This window comes from Micropterus salmoides, unplaced genomic scaffold (genome assembly GCF_014851395.1).
Source record: "Micropterus salmoides isolate LMB-PRFRI ecotype aquatic unplaced genomic scaffold, ASM1485139v1 Ms_hic_scaffold_18, whole genome shotgun sequence".
Taxonomy (NCBI): Eukaryota; Metazoa; Chordata; class Actinopteri; order Centrarchiformes; family Centrarchidae; genus Micropterus; species Micropterus salmoides.
The window spans coordinates 30,616,524-30,633,545 of record NW_024040928.1 but is presented as its reverse complement, the minus strand read 5'-3'; the positions used below and the strand labels follow the sequence as shown (position 1 = coordinate 30,633,545).

Sequence of the window (17,022 nt, the reverse complement as noted above, 5' to 3'; positions counted from 1 at the left end):
CACGCCTAAGGACAATTTAGGGTCACCAATTAACCTGGTCCGCATGTCTTTGGACGGTGGGAGGAAGCCGCGATAGTCGTGATACTATGCTGTATCGATCTTTTCTCCCAGCCCCAAATGAAGCCAATGAAAAGGGCACAGAATTGTGAACATTTGTCATGAATAGGGAGAATTGTGACCCAGGGAGGAAACTGGGAAAGGGCGATGACAAACAGGAGTCTCCCGGGAGGGTTGGCAAGTATACTTGTGAAGGGAAGACTAGATAGACAGAAGACTTTGGAACAACTAAAAATAGACCTAACTATAGATAAGATGTGATCTGTTTTGTTGCTCAGGCTCATTAAAACTCTGTCAGGAAGCTTTCCTCAAGCAAAGCCCGTCCCCCTTTTATTCCCCGTCAGAACACACTCCTGTTTAAGCACAAACACACAGAAACGCTCGTGTGACCCAGCCTCAGAGTGTGAGCTGAGCCGCTCGGGTTATTTTGGGTGTCAGCTGCCGTTCCGCCCGTCAGCAGGATCCTCCTCCTCCACCTCCTCTCCTTCCTCTGCCTCTCTCTGTCTCTTCTTCAACTCCTCTCCTTCACTTCACTGATCCTGGTAAGACACTTTTCATTCTCTGTCCCCTTTAGAAATCTCTCCTTTCAGTAAAGTGTCTCTCCATGTTTGCATTACTGTTGCGTTTTAGTTGAAAGTGTGATTGGTTGTTACTTTTGTGCTTCTTCCTTCCGTAGACTTGTTTGGAAAAATGTGTTTTTATTCTTTAGAGGTATTAAAATGGTCTGCTAGTTGATTTAAATACATTCATATGCTACTAATCGGGTTTACTGTGTAATATAATGTATAATGAACATGGGAAAAACACATGGAGGGCTTCCATAATGGCTGCCATGGCACGATAAGTTGCTTTGTCACTGTCTTAAAGTCTGTAAATATTTGTAAAGTCACTAGAACAATGTGTCCTCACGTCAGCATGTCAGAGCATTCAGCCACAGTTTGATAATATTTGCGTTTAAGACCTGTATTTATTTATTTTTTTATTTGATGATAATGTATGTAGTAGATTTTGGCAGCATGACACAAAAAGTGTTACAGTTTTGAGATATTGAGAAAATTTAAACATTTACGTGACTTTTTATTGCTTTTTTGAGCTTCAGGCTTTGTCATGTAAAGATTTTAGGACTTTTTGGCCTTTTTTTATGCTGTTAGTCGTTAGAAACTCCTTAATTTCCAGGATTTAAAAACGTTAACAGTCAGTCAACCATTTCTCATGATTCCAAGTGATTAATTTCTGCTCTCTTTGTTCAGCTATTTCAGCTACTTTTGCTCATCTTGACTTTAATTTATTTTCTTTTTTTATTACAAACAAATCAATGATGCTTTGGAAGCAGAAGCATTGGCAAAATGGATATAAAATCTTTACATAAAAACCTAATTTGAAGATATGATATTTATGTCTGAAAAAAAGATCCAGCTCTTGGGTTTCTTTTCAATAAAAGTTAAATATACTCAGAAATTCACAACAGTTGGGTCAACAAAGCAACAACAAGAAAACAAGGTAGCTCTTCTAAGATTGTCTATTGTAGAAAACAACATAACACACTTCAGCTCAGCTTAATATGACTCACTTTGTTATTACGGGTTTGAGCACACATTTGGACTCTACTATCATCAAGTAAAAATATTGTGTCAAGTTTATTTTCATGTGGTTGACAGCTGAATTCAGGGGGAGGGTCGGGATTAGTTGGGCAATTTAATGGGTGGAGCCGGAGGGTCATTAAATCAGGAGGTTGGGGGGGGGGGGGGGGTATGACGTAAACAAACATCCTAATTCCCACATTTCTTATAGTATGTGTGTGTATACAGTGTGTGTGTGTTGACCATATTTGGACGCTCTCAGAATAGATGAGACTATAACAGGTGTGGTCTGGAGTGTGTGTGTTCATGAGACAAAGTGGGGGCAGGGGTCTAATTTTAACTTACCAGATACAATGACGGGGGGGAGCAGTCGTATTGCGACAGAGACGGGAGGATAAACAGCCACTGGACACACAGCATACTGTATAGTAACACGGATACACACAAGTGAATAACAAGATTCAATGTCAGGAGTCCCGAATGGTAACGGTAACTAAACTCCATAATATGAAAGTTATCACATGGGTGAGAGCGATGGAGAAAGAAATTGGACCCACATGCAGACAGGAACAGTTTAGGCATTTAATGCAAAGGTGATCGTTCATGGGCAGGTAGGTCATATAGGGTCCAGAGGAAAGCAGGAAGGGGGCAGATAGAAGGGCAGGCAGCCAGGCAGGAGCAGATTAATGTTCAGGGTAAGGAACCAGGGTGCAGGTAGCCTATCAGTGGCTTGAAAGCAACGACACAAAGACAACCTGGAAACTGACTGTGGGGAAGAGGCTGGTATCTGTAGAGACAGGCCTGATGAAGTCAGGTGACCTTGGAAAAAGTGGTGGAGAACGTCTGAAGTCATCTGGTGGACAGGTAGGGATTGGCATTGAAGGGGCCCAGGGAGGTGGAAATGTGACTGGAGTTTCTTCCCCTACAGATGGCACTAGAGCAACGATCACTGGACTACTAAAATTATAAACGGTTATCTTCTTGGGAGATTAAATTTGATATTGAAATTTGTAGTGTTCAACATCTTGGCCATAAAGCGCGGCTAGACAAAAGATCAGGGGAAACCAAAATCACCGGGATTCGTCCTCTGTATGTCAGAGAAATCTAACAGAGGTGGTAATAGATGAAACATTGAGGCATCACCAAAATGATTCGCATTTATGGAATGGGGACCAGGATCTGACATGGAGATGTTTAGCTGTAAACGTTGGCACCTGAAGATCCACTGACTCACTTCATTATCCATGTGTAAAAGAAAGTTACAGTCATCCTGTTGGTACTGTTGTAAAAGTCATTCAATCTGTCTCTGATGGGGAATGGCTTCATAGGTAAGGAAGGTTTATTTGTTTTGTACATTTCATTCACAAAAGTGTTTTACACAATGTATTAAACATTTAAAAAAGTAGTGAAATGCAGATGATAAAAACTAGAAACATTTTTGAAATATAAATACAGGACGGGAGTGGAAGATGGTTTATGGGGAGTATTTAAGGTCCAGTCAAAGGCAGTGCAGAACATTAATGTTTTCAACCTAAGTCATGTCTAATATCCTGTGGAGGCTTCAGCTCTGTGGTGCACAGTATCTTTTCCATGTTTAGTTTGCACACCTGATGCGAGGGTCCGGATGCTAAAAGGTGAATTTTGGGTCCTAAGCCATTGGGAGATTAATAGAAGAGCAGCAGAACTTTAAACTCTGTTCCCTGGGACCTGGTGTGATTGTTCAGTTTTCTTGGTCTTTGTTTATCTTTTGAATGAACTGAAGTTGTTTTAGACTGACTTTGTGGAGACCTGAGGAAAGGTCACTACAGCAATCTAACCTGCTGGAAATGGAAGCATGGATTATGTCTGTGAGTATTCTCATACATCCAGGTCACGGTTATCTAGAGGAGGTTAAAATCAAAGGCAGCTGGACTTGTTTGAAGATACCTGAAGATTTGTCGTCTCTCACCCAAGAGGCTTCTTCAGTTCTGATTGACTGGCAGGGAGTCCCAGCTATTGAAGAGTATAGTCGGTTGTTGGAGACACCCGGGACCGAGTCTGAACGACCGTCGTTGGCATCTTCACCTGAGGCCAAAAGTGAATGTTTGTTTAGTGTTTAGTGTTGAGTCTTGACCTGAGGAGTTGGCCCTTCTGTATTGAGCCATTTGTTGGACAGCATACTCTATGGACAGTGTATGCTGTCCCTCATCCTCATCACTTTGGATGAGGGACGAAGCGTCCAGTTGCCCTTGATTTTAACCTTCCTTGGATAAATTTCAGCCTTCCTTCTTTTGTACCAAAGAGAGTATCTCAGTTTTGTCTGCATCACCTGGAGAAAGTTCAGGCACACTCAATCATGTATTTGTCCAATGCACTTGCAGAGAGAATCTGTGGGACTGAAGTCGCTTGGTGTCAGAGTATGATACATGTGGGTGTCATCTGCATACTAGTTGATGTTACAGGTTATACGCTGTATAATGTGGCCTAATGGAAGCATGTAAATGTTATATAGAAGAGGAACAAGAATTCAGCCTGGGTTATAAGCTTAAACTTAACAGTAGCTGTTAAATACTGAAATCTGACACCATTTTACCGGCCAATCAGCTTACTTTGCCCCACAGAAGCCGTGTACACGAAATCTGGGAGGCGAGAGGAGCCCCAGGAGATTAGAGGCTTATTATCTTCCTACATTTGAATCCATTTGCCATTAATCACATGACAGGCACGCTGCGATCTGTCACGGTCAAACCCACAATTTTACTAGGCTGAATTAAAAGATTAAAACGAAAAGTGGATTTAGCTGACAGATATTTTTACACAAGATAACGCAGAATTAGTTTGACTGGTTGAATACAGATGTTGACCCTGTTTCATGTCGCTGAATGTGATCACATGAGTGTTGAAAATGTGGGATGTGGTTGGGATTTAACAACTTTGTATCTAATCTGAGTCAGTATGCATTGTTCCAATCAATACAACCAAAATAGTTTTATGGAAAGATATTCAAAAGCTATATTTTAAAACTAACAAAAGCAAAAACTTCCCTCAAGGATTGAGATGTGAAGAAATAAAATGGTCGCTCTTCAAGTTAAATCAATACCTGGTTGTTTTTGTTACATTTGTCTTTCAAAAAAAAAAGATAAGAGAGAGTAGAGAAAAGATTCATTACGATATTTGTTAGACTCAGATCCATACAAATCAAAACAACTTAGCCTGGACTAGTGGCGGCGGTGTAGTTACATAAGCAAAAGTGTCAAAACAAAGTCCGTTATATTTTATCTTGCTGAAGCTTGAAACACTTTTTTTTCTTGCAGCTGTAAATGACTCTTAAATAAATAAAAGTTCTCTCTCGGTCCGTCAGTCCCAAAACATTCAGGATGGAGACGTCGGTGAAAGCAGCTGAGGTGATGGTGCCCCAGCCTGATGTGGCGGACGCCGTGAACGCTGAAGGTAATGCGGCGGCGGCGGCTCCAGCTGCAGCCTGTGGCTCCTCCTCCGACTTTTTCGACCCCATGGAGGAGTTCAGCAGACGGCTGGAGGACATCATCAGCACCCACGGCTCCGCAGCCAGCCTCCCGGACAAACAGGTGGGTAAACACAACCTGTCATTTCATTTCTAACTGGTGTTGACGTGAGGGAATGTAAACAAAGCTTTGTGTCATTTTGAACATGTCAGAGAGTCGTGGAGGCCGAGACGGAGAAGGAGGAAGATGACATCACAGTTACCATGGAGACAGGTGAGGCAGCAAGATGCTGTAAGAGGGATGCTATCAGCAGGACGGTATTGTTTGTCAGTGCCTTCCGAAGCCACTACAGAAACTATTCATATGGCTGTTTAAACTGCTACTACTATGGTTAAAGCAGTGGCTCTCAAAATTGGGGGCTTAGAGCCTCTTCAGGGGGGTCGTGGTGAGAGGACATAAAGTTGCCGGAATATGATTCATGCAGTGACATAAACAAACAAAAGTGCTTTGATGCTAACAAGGAAGGGGGAGCATGAACTTTTTGTTGGCTTCTGAATGGGGACATGACAGAAAAAGTTTGAGAACCACTGGGTTAAAGGGACTATTCTTTGAGTATTGCACATCTGGTCATTTTAGGCATTTGATTTTGAACAACCAACAACACTTTTTAATGAAAATAGTCTCAGAAAAGTAATAATACTCAGTACATGGAGTGAAACAACTAGTCTCAAATACAGGGAGACATTCTCAGTGATTCAGATACTGAGCTGAAAGAACGAAAAAACGGTCTATCACTGCTGCACAGACAGTTTGAATAAGCTCTCATGAACTGAAAAGAATTTAGGGAAAGCAATTTGTTTTTTGCATATTGTTCAGTTTTATAGAAAGAATGGAATAGAAAATAATACACTTTATTGTCCCCGAGGGGAAATTTGTCTTTGGCACAATGCTACAATCTGTTGCTTCATAACACAAACATGTACTAAAAAAACATCATAAAATCAACTTAAAACATCTTGAGACACTAGAGACAAGTTTTACTGTACAGACTATACAGCATCCTTAAAAGTGCCTGTAAGAATTAAAGTGCTAGATGCTAAAGTGCTGGTGTATTTATTGCTCCATTGTGCTAAGATTTTGTATTAGAGTTCAGGAGCTTGAAAGCAAAGCAAAATTGGTGTGTGAATTATCAATTCTGAGTTTTAACTTCTGGGTGTACTTTTTGTTTGTCATCTTCTCTGTACAGAGGTCTCTCTCATCATGCAGAGTCTGAACAAGATCTCTTCTCCAGAGAAGAAACTGGAAGATTTGGTCAAGAAACATGCTGAGCTGGTGAGATTAGCTTTTCGTTTCAGATATGGAGACTCTTCACAGCTGAGACATGTGCTATGGGAACAGTGTTTTCACACAACAAAGACAAGCTTCTCACCTTCCACCTGTGTGTGTGTGTGTGTGTGCGTAGGCAGCCTTGCGGCGCTGTGATGAGAAGAAGCTGTGTGATCTGCAGCAGAGGTTGTCCGCCGTGCTGGATGAGCGGCAGCAGCTGCAGGCTGAGAGCCGCAGCAGCATCGCAGCTCGCAGCAAACTGGAGAGTCTGTGCAGAGAGCTGCAGGGACACTACAACATACTGAGGGTGTGTAGGTGCAGCTGGGAGTCTGGGTAGATACTGTATAAACAGCAGTCACTAAAGTTTAATACACATGTGAGATCTGCGTCTTATACTGATACTGATCATTAACTTGATATTTTCCATATTTTCGTTCTGTAGATAAATCTGACTAAAGTCAAAGCCACTACTGAACTGCTTTTCTTTTACCGTTCATCCATCCCTCCAGGAGGAGACCATTCAGCGCTGCAGGGAGGATGAGGAGAAGAGGAAGGAGATGACCAGCCACTTCCAGATGATGCTGACAGAAATCCAGGCCCAGATCGAGCAGCACAGCGCCCGAAACGACAAGCTGTGCCACGAAAACAGCAACCTGACCGACAAACTGGAGAGTCTCATGAACCAGTGCGAGATGCGGGAGGAGGTAAGGGGAGGAGGGGGGGGATGTATTCTTTACAGATTGTAACAAGCCATTATTTACAGCCATAGCTTTATAAATAAATCATTTAGAGGAAGAAGAGCCCTTAATTACTGACTTTAAAACATTTATAAAACAGCAGACCTGATGGGTTTAACACTTTTTAATGAGCCATCAAGATTAAAATAAAACGACAAAGCAAGTTATGCAGTGTTACCTTTTGTTAAGTCTTTTATTTACAGCTGATTACAGAACTATTAAACACATGATTTAGTCTAACAATTATAAAGCCATGTGTTACAACTTATACAAGTATGCCTTATTAGTACATTGTACCAAAAAAAGGAATATAGTGAATATTATGTGTACAACAATATAAATATTGTTGTATACACACCAGTACAATTACATATAAGCTAAATTTTAAAGCTCCAAAGTAAATTAATTTAATAGCACCTCAGCGTCACATACATCAGAAAAACTTACAATAAGCATATAATAAAAAAAAGGGTGACATGTGAATATTTGCTGGCAGTATTGTGTCGTGTATGGCAATAAACTGAATATCTTTAGGTTTCACATTGATGGCTGAACAAAACAAGTGATTTGAACTTTTTAACTTGGGCTTTAGGGGACTGAGTTGAAAATAACTGTTCCAGATTTAGATACTTTCTGTTGAAGACTCTCTTCCTCGCTCTGCAGAGTTTGGAGAAGATCAACCAGCGGCGCGACCTGCAGCACAAACTGACTGAAGCCAAACTGCAGCAGGCCAACGCTCTGCTGAACGAAGCCGAGGAGAAGCACAAGAGAGAGAAAGAATATGTGAGTTTAAACAATCATTAATCATTATATTATATCCTCCACATTTTATAACCAGTACATACAGTAAAATGGATAATTTTAACATCCTTACATGAGGACTGAGTAAAACATGTTTGCCTCAACATTTCGGTGTTTTAATTATATTTATTACATACTTTTATAGTGATTCTTGACTCTTGCAACCCAGAAATACAGTGAGCCAATACTGCAGCAGCTATTTAATATCATTCACAGAGATTATTATCATGAAGCAACAGTTCAATTTCTGTTATTAGATTTTAGATTTCCCTTTTTATTGATATTTTCTTTTTCTGATGCCACTGCTTTATAATGTCATTTGATATTAATTTAAAATGTATTACTTTATACATGTGCTTTCAACTTGAGTGTGAACCTTTGATTCATTGTTTTTTCCTCACCTTTATCCTTTTACTATACTATTCATCTTATTTCATCATCAATAACTCGCTAGTTATCCTTAATGTTTGAAGGCCACCCAGATTGACTGTGTATTGTCTTTGTCGCCGTAGTTGCTTAGGGAGGCTATTGACAAAACAAAGAAATGCTTCGCTATGAAGGAGCAGGAGCTGGCCATGAAGAAGAAGGTAAAGAAACGTCTGTAATGTGTCTCCGTCTGTTCTCTTCTAACCAGTTACTGGTTCAGGCTGCAGAGTGGAAACTGCAGGCTCAGACACTCAGAGAGCAGGGGACTGTCATGCAAGCGCAGGTGAATATTCACTGACAAAACTAACATGCTGACAAGCGAGGACAGCTAGCACACACCTGGTGGCAGCGGCAGGGCGGATCTTTGTCCTAGAAAACTGAGATGGATGTTATCACGCTAACCGAGCACACGCTAAACACAGTTTCAAAGTCTGGAGAATGATGCTGGGGAAATACTGAATCATCAATCTGAAGATTTACATCGAATAAACCTTTCAAAAAACCCCATGTATGAATGTTCAATTGCAAAACTCAGCAAATTGGTAAAGTTGATATGATACTGCAGTATGTTCATTTGCAAACTCTCCAGCTTTGATCAGAAAACAATTACAGTAAGTTAGTTAAGAGGAACTTAGTTATACCCTCACAGCTATTTCTGGCTTTTAAAATTCACTTTGCCTCCTTAAATCCCCAACTTCAAAGTGTAAAAGGTTAAATCACAGATAACATAATTTTGGTTTTTATTGATTCAGGTTTTGAAATATCTTTTGCATCTATCTCACTACAATGGGGTGAATTAAATTGCGTTTGTGGTGCTGAAACCATTGAAAAATTCCATCTGAAAAATCCAACAGCACTGTGTTTTTAACTGCTTTTCACCAAAACACAACATGCAACACAGACAGACCCTTTATCCGTCTAAACCCCAGAGTACTCATATATTTCCTGCTGTGATAGAAGACATTAATTAATTCCTTCCTTCCTAAAGCCAACCAAATATTTCACACATCCAAATGATCAAAAGAGAGAAACTAAGCTCTGAATGCTCAAATTCATTTTTTATGTGATCCCAAATATTAATTTACAGATGGTAACCGTTAATAAAAGAATAGGAAACACAGAGTCTGGGGATTAGGACTGGGTCTAGTAAGAGACAAATGAGGGACTGAGACTTGACTACCTGAAGAAGTTTGATGAGAAAAATCATCATCTCACGTTTTGACCTGTTAAAATCTGTAAATTGTCGTGTCATTTTAGCATTCAGAAATCTGAATGACTTGCGTCTGGACTTGCATTTTGCTTGTAAGAGCCTGAGACCTGACTTGGACCTGCCCTCAAGGACTTAAAGTTAGTTTTGAAAAGTTAGTTTAAGTCCCAGCCAGACAAAGAGGGGTTTGACGTGACTGACATTCATTCACCTCTGTGAACAGGATGAATTTAATGCACCAGTGTTCCTGCATTTCTTTCTGTAAATGTTTTTAAAGTTTATTTTTGTGACGACTTTGTTCTGTGTTCCTGAGAGTTTGAAGGGAATATTAAGTAATATTAAGTCTCCCTAATTTGCGATGCTGAATGTTAAAATCGAGCAACTGTGAATGATTAATGGCCTCTAGCAGAGTGTATGACTCATAATTAATGACTGATGCAATTTGTAATTTATCACTAAGAGGCCCAGTCATTATCTGATGCCTTATGGTTCCCAAGCTTTAGAGCAAAAGTCAGGCTTTAGACATACAATTATGTGCCTGTCCTGCGCTGTCTTTTAGAAAACATTTTTTGTCTCTTTGATAGATGTGTATGTTTGAACAGTGAGATTAATAGCAAAATGACCACAGTAATGCTCATACAAGTAAATGAAAAGGAGAGGATTGCGGTTTTTAATTTTACAAAATAAAACATTATAATAAGTCAATGTAGTCCCCAAGACGCTTTTATTCAAGGCAACTTACATTTTGTACTCAGGACTTAACTAAAAGTAATAAAATAACCTGCATTCAAATTGTTACTTCAATAAAAGTTATTATAGTAATGTTATTATTATTATATTTTTATTTATGAAAAATGTATGCTTTAATGTATACTGCTGGATAGCTTTTGAATTTCACCAAGAGATCAATAAAGTATTTCTCTAAATCGATCATAATGTATTTGTTGATTATATTTTGTATCATGAATCTCAATCTGCAAAGTAATTAGTAACTAAGCTTGTCAAACAAATGTAGTGAAGTTAAAAATACTATATTCCCCTCTGAGATGTAGTGAAGTACTTTTATGCTAAATATAAAGTAGCATAAATGGAAGCACTTAAGTAAAGTACCTTAGAATTGAACTTCAGTACTTTCCATCACCTTCTTACAGTGATCACAGTGAACTGTGTTGCTTTTGCTGTGTTGTTTTGTGGTCAGAATACACTGTAAAACACTTTAAGCTAATTCACATTAAAGTTTGACCTGTTGTGAGTTTAATTAGTAATGAATTATTTTGTTCAAGTTTAACAGAAAACAAGATTAATGAACATTAAGCGGCGAATGTTTAAATAGGATTTTGGTCTGGAATCCAGATATGTGAGTAGTTGTTGTCTCTCCAGAGACCAGTCTGATTTGAATATTGTGCTCATCATGTCTGTCTGTGGATCAGTCTGAATCTCTTTCCTCCTGTCCACAGCTGGCCCTCTACGCTCAGAAGTTTGATGAGTTTCAGGCGACACTGGCCAAGAGCAACGAAATCTACGTCCGCTTCAAAAAGGAGATGGATAATGTGGGTGGTGCCCGCTGTGTTTTATAATTATCTTTAGGGCTGGACGTTATGGCCAAAAATGTTGTCACGCTAAAAAGTTTCATATCTTTCGATAGATAATTATCACGATAAATATCTAATCATTATTTCTTTTGAGTTTAAAGGCTGATAATTTAGCTCCTGAGTGAAAGTTGAAGAAACCTGATGGTTAATTGTAGTTTAAACCCTTCACGATCAACACTTGATGCCAAACAGTGGATCACTTCACAAATCTGAGGCAGAAACAATTATAAATTTATTGTCAAAAAAATACGCACTAGTAAAATTAAGTAAAAGTTTTTTTTCCCGTCCTTTTTCCTCAACAAAACAAACATCTCAATAAAAAATAAGTTCTAATTCGTTTATGAATCAAGTGAATAAAATCAAATATTTATAGAATATTTATTGAACATTTGTTATAGTTTCATTGTCCAGCCCTAATTTTCTTGTCTTTACTTGTCCTCTTTAAACGGGAGTTTTTAAATCATAATATCTTATGTTTCTATTTCCCAAAGCAACCATTTGTCTGACTCTAAATGTTTTGTTAAAAATAGGGCTGTCACGGTGAAGTAATTTCCCCCCGCGGAAATATGTTGCGGTATTATCACATTTTTCATCAATGAAGTAATTTGGTGCCATCGTCATATAGCAAGAAGAGGATGGATCTCACCTCACTGCACATCGAGCCGCTAACAGCAGCTTTATGGTCGGCGCAAGCAACAACATACTCGTAACATTTAAGTGTAAGTCAATTTGCGCTGTCGTAACGTTATAACTAAATTTCCACAGAAAGCAACATGAAAAACAGCTGCAGGCGTCCGACACACTACGCTCGTTAGTTTGAGAGCTTCAAATGAGGCTTAGCGTTCAGTTTCTCTCGACTGTCCCTCAGGATCAACGTTACGTTAGTCCGACCTCGCCGAGCCTGATAGCCACATTAGCCGCGCAATATGCTAAAGTTAGCTAACCTTAACATAAACAGTAAAACACAAAACACGGCAAAACTTACAGCTTCCAAGTTTGAAGTCAGGTCACGTACAGCCCATGGGACTTTTGAAGCACTAATTTATTAATTTAAAAATTAATGAATTAAGGCTATGAACATTGCGGTCGTTGCGGTGCTTGCTATCCTCCGCGGTATTAATATTTGCGGTTGTCGCGACAGCCCTAGTTTTAAAAAAAAAGGTGTTTTCAGACGTGTAATTTTAAACTCTTCCCTTTGCAGATGTCAGACAAGATGAAGAAAATGGAGAAAGAGTCAAATCTGTGGAAGACGAGGTTTGAGAACTGCAACAAAGCTCTGACTGACATGATTGAAGAGGTTTGTTGAGGACATTGCTGCTGTTTCTTGTAATGCTGAAATTCCCCTTGACTCTTCTGGGGTTTTGTTGAGTGTTGATAGATCCCTGGCATAATCATTATCTGATAACTCTGTTATCTATAGATAGTTGACTGCTGAGCTCTTAACTTTTGAACTGAACGTACAGTCAGACAGGCTGAATCAGTGGCAAATGTCACAGCGGTGTGAGCTGGGATGTGTTCATATACTTTTGGACATAATAAAGTCCATTTGAACTACGATGCAGTCGCTTCAGTAAAAAGTGGAGGAATAACATGGTGACCATGAATCTTTTTGATACAAATCAGCAAAGTCATAATTTTTTCTTCCCCTTTGCAGAATAATTAATCCTAAATTGGACAAAATTTTAAGAATCCAAATTTCATTTTATGGGCAGAAAGTAACTTCTTTCAGGAAAATTAACAGATATTTTAAAATGGAGAGTAAAGATAAAAATACTTCCTGTTTTTAAAAGCCCTATACCAAATACTACTCATTAAAACTGGCACAGTATTCAGATCCTTTACTTAAGTGAAGGTACTAATACTACACTGTTACAAGTAAAAGTACTTCATTTGAATTGTTACTTAAGTAAAAGTATGTAAGTATTATAATGAAAATGTACTTTTATTAAAGTATATATTAAAAGTAAAATTACTCTAAGCAGTAAAATGTCCTGTTTACTATTACATATCATTAAAGATTAATTTTACGCATTCATATAAAAGCAGTAATTTACTGCTGTGGTTGTTGAGGTGAAGCTTATTTAACTATTTTGTGTCTGACCGCAAAATAAAAATTAATAATTAATTTCATCGTGAATTCTTCTGCTGATTATTTTCTCATTAATTGATTGATTGTTTTGTTTGTAAAGATTCTGCCGTCACAGTTACCCAGAGCCCAAAGTGACACCTTCACAACGCTTGTTTTGTCTGAACAACAGTCCAAACCTTAACATTATTAACAAACCTTCAAATTATTAAAACGATTGAGAGGAAAAGCAACAAATCTTCACGTGTGAGAAGCTGGAAACATGAAATATTTTTGCATGAAAAATTACTTAAACGATCAAATTAGATTTCTGTGAATCGTTTCAGCTGTACTTAAACTGTTGAGTAGTTTAATTATAACAAAACATAATTTACTATATCATGCTATCACTTCCGTTGCTCCTCATCTTCTACATCCCTCCTCCTTCTGTTCCAGAGAGGTGAGAAAGCCAAAGAGTACGACCTGTTCGTCCTGAAGATCCAGAAGCTGGAGAAGTGTGTCGTGCCCTACAGGAAGAGAGGGCAGTCCTCTATGACAAGATCAAGGAAGTCCGCCAAGCAAACTCCAACCTCCCATCAAAGTACTTCGGCAGCTCTACACCCGACGCCATCCCTGACAGTGAGGGTGCTGACAAAACTGCCCTGCTCACCACTGTGGAGATCCAGGAGATCCAGGAGGAAGACCCAGTATTAACGGAGGGGATGACCCGCCTGAAGGAGGAGCAGGCCAAGCTGCAGGAGTTTGCCGCCTCCCTGTTGGCCACACCCAGCGACGACGATCAAGAGGACAACGGTGATTTAGACCCTGAAGAAGACCTGGTGGCTTCTGCGTTTGACCAGTTTAAAACCCAAACTCAGGTCAGAAAGGAGGTGGTTTCAGTCCCTGAGCAGACGGTAGATGTAAAATCAGAGGCAGCAGAATCAGTTCTCCCACAGCCAGCAGTGTCCACGCCTGAAGCCCCAACACCTGTGCAGAACACTTCTGAAGCGATGGAAAACCAGAAGCAGAAAAGGTTCAAACCCCGGTCAAGGAGAAAGAGGTGCAACCTGTTAAACTAGAGGAGGAGATCCAGCAGGAACCAGAAGCTCCAACACCTGTGCAGAACACTTCTGAAACAGAAGCAAAAGTTCAAACCCAGGTCAAAGAGGTGCAACCCGTTAAACTAGAGGATGAGATCCAGCAGGAACCAGAAGCTCCAACACCTGTGCAGAACACTTCTGCAACAGAAGCAAAAGTTCAAACCCAGGTCAAAGAGGTGCAACCTGTTAAACTAGAGGAGGAGATCCAGCAGGAACCAGAAGCTCCAACACCTGTGCAGAACACTTCTGCAACAGAAGCAAAAGTTCAAACCCAGGTCAAAGAGGTGCAACCTGTTAAACTAGAGGAGGAGATCCAGCAGGAACCTGCTGAACCAGTTCCAACAACAGAGCCTGAGAAAGTCCAGATTAATCCACCAACAGACCCGAAACCAGAGGCTGGTGAGGTCAAACCAGTGGTGCCAGTGGGAGACGAGGAGGTCCAGGCTGAATCAGCGCAAGTTCCAGAAGAGAAACCAAAGACAGCTTCACCCACTGAAAACTCTGATGCCGACTTCCAAGAAGCAAACGCGAAGAAAAAGAAGAAGAGGAACGGCAAGAATGCTAGCTAAGGTTTCGGACGTGAGGAAGGTGTGTGTGTGTTATTTGGGAATAGTGTGCGTGTGTGTGTAGCTGAAATCACACTGTGCCTTTGTTCCTTTCGTAAAGGTTAAAATCTTTAGTTTGTCCCAACTGGTGCAGCTGAGGTGTTTTATCAAGACTGAGGACGGACGATTAAAACCAACTGTATTTTACACTTTGAACGTCTAAATGAGCAACGTTTGACCTGGTAGAAGGAATGAAAGGATGAAGACGAAGTCTAAATCACTGAGAGATAAAACAAGGTTTTTCTGCCAACACAAAACAAGTGGTTGGTATCCATGCCAGTAAAATAGCAGTGTCTCCTTTAAACTCCAAAAATGGATTTTTTTGTGACAATTTTAAAATGTTTTGTGTCTTCTATAATTATATTTGGTTTGACTAGTTGTCTGAAACTTTAATTAGCCATATGATCCAAGATATTGGTAGCTTGAGTTGTACACATCTTTGCTGGACTTCATCAGTGGCACTCCACACACTGTTATGTGTTTGAGATTTGGCCTGCCTGCTACCCCTGAGCCCTACAAGCCTTCACTGGACCAGATGAGGAGCTACCCTGATGTCCACTTGTCATTTTTTAAAATGACTCACCCTGCCTTATTCAGCACAATAAAGATGGACAGAATAACATCTAACAGCTGTATTTAACTCGTATGTTGATCAACTTTGTTTGGCCAAGAAGGCAGAGAGAGTTCACGTCACTGTGGATTCTTTATCTTTTTATTTATTAAAGATATCTGCTCCAGCCATGAGGATGATGATTCCTTGAATTACAATAGGGACTTCACATTTCAGTTATTGGGCCCTTATTTATTATTAGTATTAGCTTAGTACCTTAGAAATATATTTCTGATGCTACAGTACAAAACCTCCACTAGGGAGAGCTGTTTTCCTCCCCAGGTGAAGGCTTTTACACCTGTCTGTTAATATATTCAAGATGCAGTACACTCTTACAGCCACTAGATGGAGACAATGTTCTTCACATCGCAGCTGTTTTCCATCATAAAGGTTTCCCAATGATTTACAAGGCAGATTTGGACAATGTCACCGTTTTGGACACACATTTTGCAGTCACTTTAAATGCTGATTGGAACTGAACTGTCCACTATATAAAGTGTAACTTGGCCGGCACATATTTATTTATTTAACTCTTGACCCTGGGTCACATGATCATCAGCAGACGGCGTCTACGCAGTTGTTGTGTCACTGTAGATGCTCAAATTTCTATTTCCAACTGCTGACAAAGGTTATATGATACCATCAATAAATATTTTCTCTGATGACGACCATGTGATGTGATATAAATGAAAGAACCTTTGGGGAAGATAATAATAATCATCTTTATTTGTAGAGCCCTTTCAAAAACAAGTTACAAAGTGCTTTAACAAGTGTAAAGACAATAATACCCAAAAGACAGTAATACAAAAACAATACAAGATAAAAGCAAGAAAACATTAAAAAAATATAAATATAATAAATATAAAATTGCAAACCAATGTCAGAATGTAGTTAGCTGAGAACAAAACATATATGTGTCCAATAAAGGCTGAAATATTTTTCTGTGGGTCACGGGTGAGGGTAGGACGGAAAACTTGCAGTTCTAATATGAATGAACACTTATCTTTTTTTAATGGGACATGATTTTTTTTTTTACTGTGTAGAATGGGAGTGAAAATCCACTCCCATGTTGCCATCTAGTACCCAAATGCCTTAAATTTTGATAAGATTTCAAATAATATTGCTTGTTAACTCCTATTTGTATTATTCTGACATTAAGGAGAGAGAGTTTTATTAGCAAGAAGTGCTATTTTCCAGTGATCAAAGCAAACCTTTGGGCTAAACATGATGAATCGGTTCATGTAGCATGATTTAGCTTTCCAAGCATTTACTAATTATTGCATTTCTAAAATAGATAAAATGTTCAGAGCCTTGATATCTTTACAGTCAGTCAGTGAAGGGGTCAGAGGTGATTGTACGAAAATATACCAGACAGACCAGAATAACTTTTAATAAGAGGGAAGAGAAATCAGCTGAGGAGATTTTCTTTCTCATGCACAGGAGACTTTTAAAAATGAAGAGGAGTTTCTCATT

General features: G+C 39.4%; 1 pseudogene; it reads left to right on the top strand.

Annotated features, from left to right (window-relative positions):
• Positions 1–442: 442 nt before the first annotated feature.
• Positions 443–14,489, top strand: LOC119909400 (annotated as a pseudogene).
• Positions 14,490–17,022: the final 2,533 nt, after the last annotated feature.